We start from the raw sequence: 13,545 nt of genomic DNA on the forward strand, positions 1-13,545 counted from the left end.
GCAGCCCAATTTGATTGTGTGAGTGTAGAGGGACAAAAATGAGACGTTACCTAAAAAGCAACACTGTACTGTAGAGCTTTGTGTGCATCTTTTGTTGAATAAAGCTTTTTAAAAAAACATTAAAGGCCGGTCACTCTGAATGACATCGTCAGTGACATCACAGAAAGCAGAGGGATGACCATAAATCATGTTGTCATGACAATGTCATGATGATGACATCATCGATGACATCATCACTCAAAAGTTTATAAATAGGACCCCCTGACATCATGGGAGTCATTGTTTTACCATGCCACGCAGACGCACACGGACTTCCCGCCCAGTTCGCAGACGGCGAAGGACCCGCAGGTCCACCACTGTGCGCAGACGCAGGAGGACTGTCCGCAGACGCTAGGCGACGGACAAAACAAGTAGCTCAAGCATGCTATGAGGTATGAACACTACACTACCAAACAAAACAAACAAAACCGAACCGAAACAAAACGAAGCGAAGCGAAGCCGACCGAAACGAACCGAAACGAAACGAAAGGGAACCAACCAACGGGAACAAAACAAAACGAAACGAAACGAAAACAAACCAACAAAACTGAAACGAAATGAAGCGAACCGAAATGAAAGGGAACCAACCAACCAACCAACCGACGGGAACGAAACAAAATGAAACGAAAACAAACAAACAACCAAAACACGTAAGCGCTGATGACATCACTGTCATCATGTGCTTCCTCTGACTGACTTCTTCATCAGGGGAGTCACTCTTTGACCAGGCAAACAAAACCGAACCGAAACGAAACGAAGCGAACCGAACCGAAACAAAACGAAATGAAAAGCAGCAGTGGCAAAAATACTCACATTCTTTACTTAAGTAGAAGTACAGATACTTGTGTAAAAAAAGCCTCAAGTAAAAGTAGAAGTACTGATTCAACTCCTTTACTCAAGTAAAAGTAAGAAAGTACAGGTTCTGAAATTTACTTAAGTACAAAAGTAAAAAGTAAAAATGAATTTTTAACCTCAATGATGCCTCTTTTGATAACTTCTAAGCTCACAAAATAGGATAGTTTTTCTCTTTTGTTAACAACTAGCACAGTGCTGGTACAGATAAAAGAAAATCACTGGACACAGTCTAGTTTTGCTGCAAGCCAAATGTCCAACAGAATAATAAAAACTGAACTGGACAAATGTCCTGCATGACCACCTGGATAATTTTTTACAGTTTTGGTACTCTCAATATTCAATAATATACTTGATGTATATTGCATTTAACAGAAATTGTATCGTTTTAAACACTTAATATCGAAAAACTGGCAAAGTACTGACAACCTTACTTCACTCCAATGTGCAAATCAGTTTTCCATTTCAGCAACAGAACTTGAAACATTATAAACAACATAGAAACGTCAAGTCTAATCAAGTCTTTTTTCTTTTGTTAGAAATTCACTCATCTCTACAAGACTACAAAAATCTTTTATTGAGCCTCAACAGAAGCTGGTTGTCAAAGTTCTTTGAATCAAGCTGTGCCCTTTTGGGTCTGAAAATCAGACCTGCAGTGCTAAAAAGCCTCTCGCAGGCAGCTGAGGCAGGTAGGGGTGTGTTGAGCTTCAGTGACAAATTGCACACTGCTGGGAAAGATTTCAGGACATTCATGGTATCAGCTGGGCAGGCCAGGTAGGACTCTAGCTGCTTGTATATATATACATAGCTTCCTATACATATATGTATATATATATATATATATATATATATATATATATATATATATATATATACATGTATACATATATATATATATATATATATATATATATATATATATATATATATATATATATATATGTATACATATATATATATATATATATATATATATATATGTACACATTATAGCTTCCTCATACAAATATTTCATATGTATTTATTAACACACCAACTTCAGGCTGCTTTGACTCTATTTTCAGACAGCTGACAGATGCCTGCCCAATAACCTCGAGCCCTGAGGTCAGCAGTCTTGGCAGCAGGCTGTGTGAAAGTGAGAAATCTCTGTGACTGTATGGGGCCAACTGTTTTGATGAGATTTTTGTCATGCATTAATTTCTAATTAATTGCTGGCATAGCTGTGGCTTGTTTGCTTGCATTTTTGACAGATGACACTAGACCTATTTTTATGTGTATATTTTATGACGTGACGTGGATCCACGCCCAGTATACGTTGATCCAAAGATGATGGTAATATCAAGATAGCAATCGGCAATGCACGGCGCTCACTGTGAAATGCGTACTTGTTGACGTAAAAGACACCGCCAGAGTGAGTCAGATAAAACTGAATCTAATCAATCTCTTTTCAGAATTTCATATCCACAAATACAAATTTAATAATACCAAACATTTATTTAACGTATTCGAAAACGAAACGAAATACAAGAATATTATTTTCTTCTCCCCAAACAAGACGGTTATCAAGACAGTTGATTTGTGCACCTCGTTTAATGTATTTATATCTGCGAATAATGCCCTCTAGCTCATATGTTATGTTATTCACTTTAGTGTGACTAAATCATATCACTTGGGTGTCTTTGCACTTTTGTACAATAAAGAGCATTAAAAAGAAACTTAAACCTGTCAAAAAAGATCTCAAACGTTTTGCTCGACAGTATAAAAGACTCGTTCGTTCTTTAATGTCAATTAATATCCAATTAGTTAACGTATGCAATTAAGTTAACGTAGTTAAGAATGCGTCGTGTCTAGAAGGGAACCCCAGGGCCGCGAAAGATCTCGCGAGAATGATTATTTTAACCCAAACCAAAATCTTTAACCAACCCTAACCAAGTGTTCTTTGTCCATAAACATACATAAACTTTAATCTTGGTGTTTCAATAAAACCTAACATTTAGCACGAAGTGCCCTGTTAAGAAACAAAACGACCAAATCTCGCAAGAGTTTCGCTAATAAAGCGTTACTTTTTGAAGGCGACTAAAAGAATTAGGGGTTTCAGTCACAAGAAAGTCTGTTTTGAAGGTAGCCTGTCCATATATATGTATACATGGCCACATTAAATGTAATGTTTCTGATAGTTTTAAGTACATGTTTGTATACGTTTTTGATAAAATACAGCTTAAAACGTCATGTTTATTTGCCGCACAAATCGAGTTTTGCCTGCATCGCGGTGTCGTCGCTGTGGTAACGAACTTTGATTTTCTAATCTGCGCATGCGCATTACCACAACCAGACCCAATCAAATCAGCTTCAGTTTTGCTTTGCCTTTACTATAACCGAATGGCGTTTTTCTTTAAACCAACGGCGTCCAGAACAGACAACTGTTTCAAACTGAACAGAGTAACTGAACCAACAATATAACCCCCCCCCCCTCGGGATCTTTCTGGGTGACTTCACGGAGGGGAGCGGCAGCCTCTCGGAAAACACTGCTCTCTTTGAGTCGGTAGCTGATTCCTTGATATTCACAAACCACCAGTGGCGCCCTTTCTCCGCAGGATCTCCAAAGTGTCTGCGGTCTGCCATTTACAAAACCGAGTCAGGTGCGCGTAAAGAGATCATTGCATGGGATTTGCGCAGCCAAACACGGAAGGGGAATAGCGAATTTGTACGTATTTTGTGGGAGAAATGTCCGAGGGGTTTGGCCAGATTCTCGGGAAATGCTCCCTCCCTTTAGCTGCTATCCGTACCGTGCCGGGGTTCGGGAGTTGTCCGGCTGATGGCACACGCAAGCCACTGACTACAGTGTGAGAATCGTCTTGTTCGTCAAATCCGAGGCACTGTTATCTTCTGTGGGAAGAAACCATCACGCCGAGCTCCGACGGAGGGACATGAAACCGAGCCACACTCAGTGAACTGCCACAGCCGACGACGTGTTGCAGTTAAAGCGGAGAGCCGAGCCGTCAGTGTGTAGAGGTTTAAAAACGACCGTATGATTGATTATTACGGTCTTTGATGGCATGGACCAGGTTAGCCTGACACCCGGCTTATAACCGAGGAAGCCCCGGCTCTTTGATGTCTCTGGGTTCATTCATCCTGCTGTTGTAATGACGTCTGTACGGTTATTATAATTCTATCGGTGAGACTTTGTGAATTCATCCCCCAAACCCTGAGCCGGTGTCGGGGACAGCGAGGCTGAGGCGGGAGGATATGGGAGAGCGAGCAGAACCGATGCAGTGGGTCTTGGCAAGGCATCGTCAAAATTCAGGTGAGCAGCTGACTGACAATCTGACTACCTGCCTTCAGCTGAGTGCACATGCAGGGCAGCGGACAGTGTGACCCGGCATGTTTTACTGCTGCTTTGAGACACATTTCTTAGGCCTCATCAACATTAGCTAGGCCCGCAAGATGCCACCTTAAGCAGCTGTCCTGATTTAAATGAGATTAGACACTACTGCAGCTGCTGCTAATCGACTTGTTGGAATCATACATTTTGATGCTGTTGCACATATAAACACGCAGGGCTGCAGCTCACTATAGTCTCGCTGCTTGAGTTTTTGTACATTTGTCAGTTATTTTACGGTCAGTTTACTGTATAAAATGCCAAAAATGAGTACAGATGCCAATCACAAGTTACAAGAGTCCAAAGTGATGTGACAGTTTCTTGGCCTAGTGTAAACTGTCAGTACCCCAAACTCTTCAGTCGAAGTATCTAAATTGCTAGAGCCCGACCAATGCCGAATTTTTGGGGCTGATACCAATATTGAGTAGAAAAAATCTGATATTAATATATCAGCTGCTATTATTTTTACAGAATATAAAGTATATACATATACACAAGTTTTTGCCGTAATCTGTCAAATCAAAAATATATGACAAAAATATGGAATCAAACTGGGATATTTTCTTTTAATGAAGAAACTCAATTGTCCAAAATGACATCAGTGTACTGACACAGTAAACTTTTACTATTTTTTTTAACAATTATATAAAAACAAAATACATATAGAACATCTAAAAAAAAGATTATTTGCCCGTATTAAATGCTGCCTGTAAAACTAAACAAATGAAAAAAAATCTGCTTTATGTTTTGGAAAAAAAAATATCAGACATAATAATAACATATATTCTATTACAGACCAATATAGATGTGCTAGACCAATAATATCATCCAACCAGTATAACTGTCTAGCCCTATAAATGACGAATATTGGCACTGACATATTTTTTTTTGGCTATTCAGTAGAGCCCAGCCGATACTGGAGTTTTTGGCCAATGATGATCATTTTGGAGAGTAAAAACAATCACATATCATTATATTAACCCTTATTTATTTTCCCAATATGACATCAGGACACAGAAACACATGGTTGTCCTATGTATAACACAGGAAAAGGGAACAAATCTGCATTAGCAGACATGAACGACAATACCGATATAGGCTGACATAGCTGTGCTAGGTCAATAATATAGTCCGACATATCTATCTGGCTCTATAACTGACCAGTATTGGTGTTGACCTATTTTTCTACTTATATAGTAGAGGCCGTGTATTGGATTTTTGGGGCCTATGCCGATATTAGGGAGTAAAAAAATTCTAATATTGACATATCAGCTGTGCTTGTCAAACACTTATTATGAAGATATGTTATGAAAGCAGGATATTTTATAGTTCAACAATAAACTTCACTATACAAAACACATCAGGGCTTTGTAAAATGAAGTGTCACCAGTATTTTTAATCATTCTAAATAACTATAGATAAAAATACACAAATAGAAGAAATTCCATATATATTAAATTACACTTGAACTAAGAAAAACAATCAAATATATATGAATTGCTGCCTCTAATGCTAAAAATGAAAAAAAAAAAAACAATCTGCATTTTATTCTGTAAAAAGAAAGAGGCTTTTTATTGTGTAATTCAGACAACCTATATACTGATACCAATATAGACTGATATAGCTGTGATGGGCCAATATCTGGCGGGTAATATTGGTCAGGCTCTACTAGTAACCAAGTGCACAAATGCAAATAATAGAACCACTAGAACAGTCTGGTAAGTTCAGAAAATTACGTCACTTTACTATAGCTGTAAATTTACCTAACTGTAAAGGTGAGCTGGTATGACAATAAAGTACCTTGAATCCTTGAATCCTTGAATCCTAGTACAGCCTTTAAAACCAGGAATGTAAAATTTTCCAAAATCTAAGACAATATCTATTCTCATGTCACGATATCGGTAGATATATTGCCCTGACCTAAAATGATCAATCCACCAGTATATGGATTATCCAGACTCTTTGCTTTTGGTTGAGCAGTAGATGATGACATGCTTCCCTTTGTTTAAAAAAAGGACCTGGCACAGCGACAGTAAGGGGAATGTCACACCTCTTTATCATTCACACTGAGAATATTTCACTGATAATTTTGGCCCTGCTTTTCTCACGACTCCCAGTTGTGGCTACTGTTTTTCTCTATTGTCATTTTGCTCACGCCACCACTCAAAGTGCAAATGCCTTCAGCAAGCAGTGTTTCAGCATATATGAACACCTCCAAGGGCTTTGGAAAATAATAATGTATTTCAGTGTTCAGTAAGAGAGATTTATTTGAGCAAAACAAGACAGGACTTCAGGTAAGAAGAATGAGGAAAAAGTGTGAAATGTTAGTCATTACACATACTGTAGTCTCTAGACCTGTTGTAGTTTCCTGTTTTATGGCAAGGCACCAGATAAGTTTGTTGTGAGCGGAGGCACTGAGTGTTTATGGCACACAGTTGAGTACTGGACTTTATCCCAGCTTTTACTTATTACATCTTTCTTATTTTATACTGATATCTACACTGCGTCCTGTGACTGTCCCTCCCTTAAGCCTACCAAGTATAGACAAGCTTATACAATACATATTTAATCACATTTAAATAGAAAATCAATCCAAGCCCAGCCATGTAAGGCTGTCAACACCAGTGTTTACACTTTCTCTGGGATCCCTGTAGGCTTCCACCCTACTGCAAACCAACTGCCTCCAGGGAGACCTGGCAGATGCACTATGTTGTCTCTCTGTTTTCCAAAGCCTTGTGTGTGACGAGGGCTGCACAGTTAATCGAAATATTATCAGAATCGCAATATGACCAAGTGCAATATCCAAATCACAGAAGCTGCAGATTGTGATTGATAGATAGATTGTTTGTGATAAATGAAAGACATAGTACAGAACAGCATTTATACTGAAGTACTGTAGGGCTGCAGAGATGTGCTGCCCTGCAAATATAAGTAAACACATTTGTTTGGTACAGACCCCAACAAATGTCACATCATGATGATTTTATTTTTATTTTCTGTTAAAATCAAAATTGTGATGGAAATTGATCATTGCCACTAACTGTGAATTACAATATTTGTCAAAATAATTGCAATGTTTTTTTTGTTTTTTTTTTAACATATCCTGTAGCCCTATGTACCAGAAAACTGGCTCCTCTGCTTTAATATTGACAAATTATTTTAGATTATTTGATGTAGCTGCTGTTTGGGTGTTTACAGATAGTTAAGGAACTACACTGCTTTGGGATAAAATGATAGTGAACAGTGTAATTTTGTGCTATTTGATTGTTTTGGTCCTGCTGTAACACCTGTCAACAACAATGGGTTCAAATCTGGTCATTTATGATATAGTTCAAATTTAGCTTTTGCAGAATTTTGCAGAAATTATTACTTATTTCTCAAATTTTTGCATTTTGGGAAGCAACCTTAAATAGATGCATGAAGTCCTGTTGTATGTGTAAATCAGGGATGGTTAGAGTTTGGATCAAGTGTACTGTGATAAGTGTTCCTATAGGACAAGGTATAATGCAGTGTTTAAGAAACACCTAAAGCATGTTATTTTTCCCCTTGGATGAAAATATAATACAACTATACTACGACCAAAGATTTAGGTAAAATTATTCTGCAGATGTGCAGTCATTCCTTTAAACAGAAGGAAGTCCTGTGGGATATAACTACCTATGCTGTTTGATGTGTTTTTCATGTTTCTCTTGTACTTTGATCAGTTTCTCTTCTCCTGTCAACATTTAGTGCCTTTTTGTTAAGTTTTCTCTGTGAATTTTTCATCTTCTTCATTTTGTTCTCAGCGTTCCCCTTCTTCACTTAGTTTATGCTGCTATGAAAGACTTAAAGCTTTTTGTTAAAATATATGGTAAGCATTTAGGATTTGCCGCTAGTTTTTTATTTATTTTGAACAATATGACACTATATCAGGGTAATGCGAGTATCTGGAAATAACATACATCCAACACTATTTTCATTAACCATGGTATAAATTTAAATTCCATGCCTGTTTTGTGTATATGAAGCAACAATAACCCATGTTGATATATAGTAGAAGTACTCCTGTGCTGTAACAAACACCATGTAAAAGGAGTGAATAATTAGCAGTCTATAGACTAATGATTGACATACGTTTGGTAGCAAAAGCTGTAGGCAGGCATGTATAATCTCAACACCCATCTGCATTGTCGTGTCATGTCGTGATGATGTGTAGGTGAGTACTTGTGAGATAAAAATGGACAAGATACTGTTACTCACTCATTTAGGGAAACTCCTTCCATTAATTGATGTACCGTATTTACACATATCAGCTAAACTGAGCAGTGATTTGAGTGAAACTTGACACTTTTTGTCAAATTTTGAGTAATCAGCTCAGTCATAAATTGAATCCTTTGTCTGAGATAATGAACCCAGACATAATAAGATACTTTCGTAGTTTGTAAGTATAATGCCACAGGCCCTTGAGAGTTAATGTTGTTGTCTGTGTGCAGAACAATTTACTTGTGTAAAACAAGTATTGGAAAGCAGTGTTTTGATAATAGATTATTTCTTTGAAACAGACAGAAAATAGTTTATTCTGAACATTTGGATTCATTTGTGTTCATTTGTCCAGACACTGAGCTTAAAATGCAAGTTTTTGAGAGATAATGAGGCGATTAACATTTTTTGAGTTTGCAGTTGCTAATAACCTTTTGTTGTATCCAGTGCATGTACAAGACATTGATTTATGTAAAGTCTTCACTGTCTTGTGGAGATGTCATAGCATGCACCTGTGCACTTGCTCTTTTTTTTGAATGTGTCAGTGCATCCTGGGGCAAGTAAGCCATATAGAGGCGGGCATCACTCTGTGGTATAACATCCATGAGGCAGTATTGATGGTCTGATGCTTAGCAAGTGTGTCCCCCTGCCAGACAGACTTGCATCTATTGCAAAAATCTATAGCTGCAGAACTGAAATCATGTGATTCTGCAGCGAAGCCATTAATAGAAAGCTGTTCATTACAAGTGTGTGGAAAAACGCCAATTTTGAAGCACCACAGCACATTCAGCACTCTGCTGAAAACCTATGGCTGTAGTAGTGTGTTGCATGGACAAAACTGCTGCAGTTATTCTCAGTACCTGACCAGATAGAGATCTGTGCATGGTTTGTGGCAGAAAGCCACAGACAGGTTGGCAGAGCACATATGTTACCACCTCAACACAAAAAAACATTCATGTATACACAAACACACACATGCAATCTGCAGTGCACATACTATCACATCAACTGAAAGAAGAGAAAATGGAGTGGGAAGAGGTGAAAGGGATTGAGTGGGTGGCAGTGGGAGAAAAAGATGGAGAAAGAGGCAGAGGGAGAGTAGGAGTGAGTGGCACATGGCTTTCAGTCTAAAAAAAGATGAGCAACACGAAACCAAAACCAGAATCTGGATTAGCTAGATAAGGAAGAGGAGGGGGACAGGGGAAGGCTCGAGGAGAAAATGTAGGTTTCCTCTGCACCGAAAATGGTGCAGATGCACACGCTCGGTTTCATGCTCATGCTCATAAATGTCCTCTAAAATATGAATACTGAATGAGTGTGTGGGTAGAAGGAGAAGAAGAAGGAGAGAGCATCATGAGGATGGGAAGACAGAAGATGAGAAAGGCAGAGGGTGAGATGGAGACAGGAGGAGAGGGTGAGATTCTTGAGGATGGACAGAAAACCGCTGTAGTGAGACAGGATCATTAGCGACAGCATGCAGGAGCAGAGCCAAGGATGTGACAAATGCTGGAGACAATCTTGATCTGAGCCGAGTGTAACACTGACCCAGGCAGAAAAAGAGAGAGACGGGAACAGATGGATGTATGACAGAGAGCAGGAGACGGAGAGATTTGGGACTGTGCTGCAGTCGCGCCAACCCCACATAACCTCACCATGTTTTTTTGTCTTGTAGACAGTTTCCCCAAGCAAATATTTCTTCTTTTTTTGTTGATTCGTATTGATTCTAATCCCATACAAAACTTCCTGCAGGACAGGGAAGTGATTACATGTGTGCCCACACAGAGAGCTTCTGTTTAATAATAGTTCACCAATTAATTGTGCAGTAGTTGAATAAGCCTTTGACACATTTGACATAATGCCGTGAATGATCACATGATGTTGATAAAAGTCAATCCTGGTTGAACTTTGAGTATTTGAGTTTAATTTTATTCCAAACACATGGAAAAAAGTGCCACTGAAGCCGCACCCTCACAGACAGCATGACACTTAAGATCTTGCTCTGTTAATGTAAAAAAATACATTCTCTCAGCTACTTTAAAAGATATTAATTTTTCATTCAACAAATAAAAGCACCCAAGTCAGTGGATCAGCACTGGACATCCATGCTTGCTGCACAAACTAAATATAGGCCCATTCTGTTCCAGGATGTATTCAAATGCTGCAATAAAATTGGAGTATTCACCTGTGTTTTTGTTGGACACACCTTAGTTTACATAGATTCTCTGCTTCCCTCCATTGTGCTGTGAGTGAATGCTGCTGTAGTTCATGCTGACATTTAGAGTCACAGTGTGTGTGAAGAGTGGCACTTGTAATCGTGAACAACCACAAACCACAAGGATTTTTCCACTCCATTTGTTGGCTAAAGGCTGATATAATATAGTAGTAAAAAGTACTTCTTCTTCGTAGGGCTGAACAATTAATAGAAATTTTATCTATTTTAATATAGTCTACTGCAATTTTCAAATTGCAGGATGCACAGTATTTGTTAAAGGCGGAATACATGGCAAAATACCATTTTAAATTAAATATTCTGGCGCTCCAGAGGTGTCCTGGCCAATGCATCTTTCTCTAGACTTAAGAAAACATCTTTGTTTAGTACAGATCCCTAAAAAAAACCAAAACCTAGTTTAATAGGCGTTACACCGTGTTTGGTTGCCATCCAAATAACACTGGAACACGTTTTATATCTCGTCATTGGTACAGTTGGTCTCATGTGTTGATCAGAGTTGTGATTATAGGTATGGGTGGGCTGTAATAGATTAGATTTGAAACTGGGTTGTGGTTGGTTTAGTCTATAAAATGGAAAAAAACAACTTAAAAATTTTCCTCACAGTTTCCCAGAGCTGCAAGTGATGTCTTTAAATTGCTTTTTTGTCCACCAACAGTTCAAAACTCAAAGACTCTTCATTTACTATGATAAATGACAGAAAAGTAGCAAATACTTACGGTTAAAAAGCCAGAACCAGCAAATGTTTGACATTTTTGCTTCAAAAAGTGACTGAAAAGATTAATCGTTAATCTGAATAGTTGGCAACTAAGTTTCTTTAGAGTGACTAATTGATTAACTAACTAATCATTACAGATCTATTTACCAGGGAATGCCCTTCAGGAATTGAATAAATGTTTGTGAAATGTTCTGTCAAAACAATGTCATTACCGAAGAAGTTTGAAGAAATGTGATTTTTTTTTTTTTTTTTTTTTTGCAAAGCACACCAAAGGAAACGCAGGCCTATCTTCAGAGTTCAGTGTTCAGTGCATCAGAGCAGAGCATCCCAAATTTGGATAGACACCCACGAAAACACACACAGATTTAGAAGGGCATCCAGTAGTATCACCCACTTGACAAAGCAAAAGGGGAACAATGTTTCATGTTGGTATAGTCAAGTGCTGCAAAATACAGAACGCAGTGCTGCTCTGGCAGTGCTTCCCTGCAAAAAAAAACACTTGTTGTTTGTTGGTGGCTGAATCAAGAATAAACACAAAGTTTCTTGAAGTGATGTTCTACCGTCTTTTGAGCATCAAAAAGTCTTCCTCTATAGTCTGAAAGGTGCCTGTTAGATAAATGGATCCCACTGGTGACTAGAAGTGCACCATGTCATATTGTCCACAATAATATAAGCATCATTTTTATGTGATTTTAAAAAATCATATTGTGATGATGGCAATATTCTAACTTGTTGACATAATGACATCACACAGCAGCAACAAGCATGGCTGAAAGCAAAAGTAACTTTGCTGTCAGCTCCTTGATGGAGGAGTTTCTGAAAGGGGAGCAATTTCAGTAGAGTGGAAGTGGTTTTATTACTAAAGATCAGATGTACATCACAGTGTAAAAGTGCAAGAAGACAACAACAAAGGGAGCAATGCAACCAACTCATTTCATCAGAGTACAAGGAGAGCCAAAAGTCAGCTACTGCTTCTACTACTTTTGTCATATCATCAGCAAGCCACCATTACAGCATAATCTACTTCTCCTTTGTCCATGTATGTCATCAGTATGGTGCGTAATCTTAAGAGTTGTGATATGGTTGAATACTTTTCGCACAGCTTCAGAGCTTTGAACAACAGTAATGTGATGCAAAAGGTGTGTATTTATACAGTTTTATACAGGAGATAATTCTGGATGTTTTCAAGATATTTATGTTGAAATTTTGGTGTTGACTTTTTTCAAAATCAAACACTGAACACTGCTGGAATCCATTGTAACTGACAGAAATCAACTTTAGGGTGAAACAATGACCTTTGTACAACGACCTTTGAAGCCTACAGAGGGTGACTGACACTCAAAATATACTGCAGATTATGGTTGGATTATCACTTTGAAAGGTGCTCTGTGATAAGGTTTATGTTTGAACTGATCAGTTAAAGTGCTACTTCTATTAAGATAGACCTGCCTTTTCATATTCAGTTTAATTTAATCACCTGTAAGACCTGGGAATTATATCTCTGTTATTATAATAGATCAAATTTTCTCATGTTTGTTTTCAGACCAGTTTTCTTTCTCCAGCGTGTGTGGTTATGTTTGCTACACAAAATAAATCCTCCTTTATTTGAGATTGGCTACAGTTTTGTTAGAGGTTTCTCGGGGAGAAAATGTAATGGAAAAATTAAGAGGCTGTAACCAACAGGCTGTTGGTGTTGCTGCAGCATACTGGCCTCAAGTGAGATGGAAGAGTGGGATACTAAAAACACCTGCTGCCAGTCATACCAGATCAACCTGGGGTCTGTAAAACAAGGAATCTACAACAATGTTGAGTTCAGATGGGACTTCAGTTTGTTGTGCAGGTTTTAGATTTGAGTCCAGCTTCTGTATCTAGCTCAGGATTAATGTTATGATATACTGACAGTGCTGTGTGCCATCTTCTGAACAGTGAGATAAGGGGAGTTTTTACTTTTATTAGCATTGGTGGATATGAGTATACACCAACTGAATGAAGAGATAGGAGGACAGACAGGTTTTTTAAACACATATAGGCTCGTTGTAAGTAAATACAAGACTATTGTGGATATTAAAAAGATTATATTACTCGGTTATA

General features: G+C 38.1%; 1 protein-coding gene across 3 annotated transcripts in view; it reads left to right on the forward strand.

The window, feature by feature from the left end:
• Nucleotides 1–3,237: 3,237 nt before the first annotated feature.
• dagla (diacylglycerol lipase, alpha) overlaps nt 3,238–13,545 on the forward strand; it is a 52,259-nt gene continuing 41,951 nt past the window's right edge. For 2 of the 3 annotated variants that reach the window (XM_084716395.1, XM_084716403.1), the window contains exon 1: nt 3,239–4,195. The gene's annotated coding sequence lies outside the window, so the exon portion shown is untranslated. Of the gene's footprint in view, nt 4,196–13,545 lie in introns of all 3 variants that reach the window. The other variant, XM_084716409.1, reaches the window with a different exon arrangement.

Source organism: Lutjanus erythropterus, chromosome 1, assembly GCF_056507025.1.
Source record: "Lutjanus erythropterus isolate fLutEry1 chromosome 1, fLutEry1.hap2, whole genome shotgun sequence".
NCBI lineage: Eukaryota > Metazoa > Chordata > Actinopteri > Lutjaniformes > Lutjanidae > Lutjanus > Lutjanus erythropterus.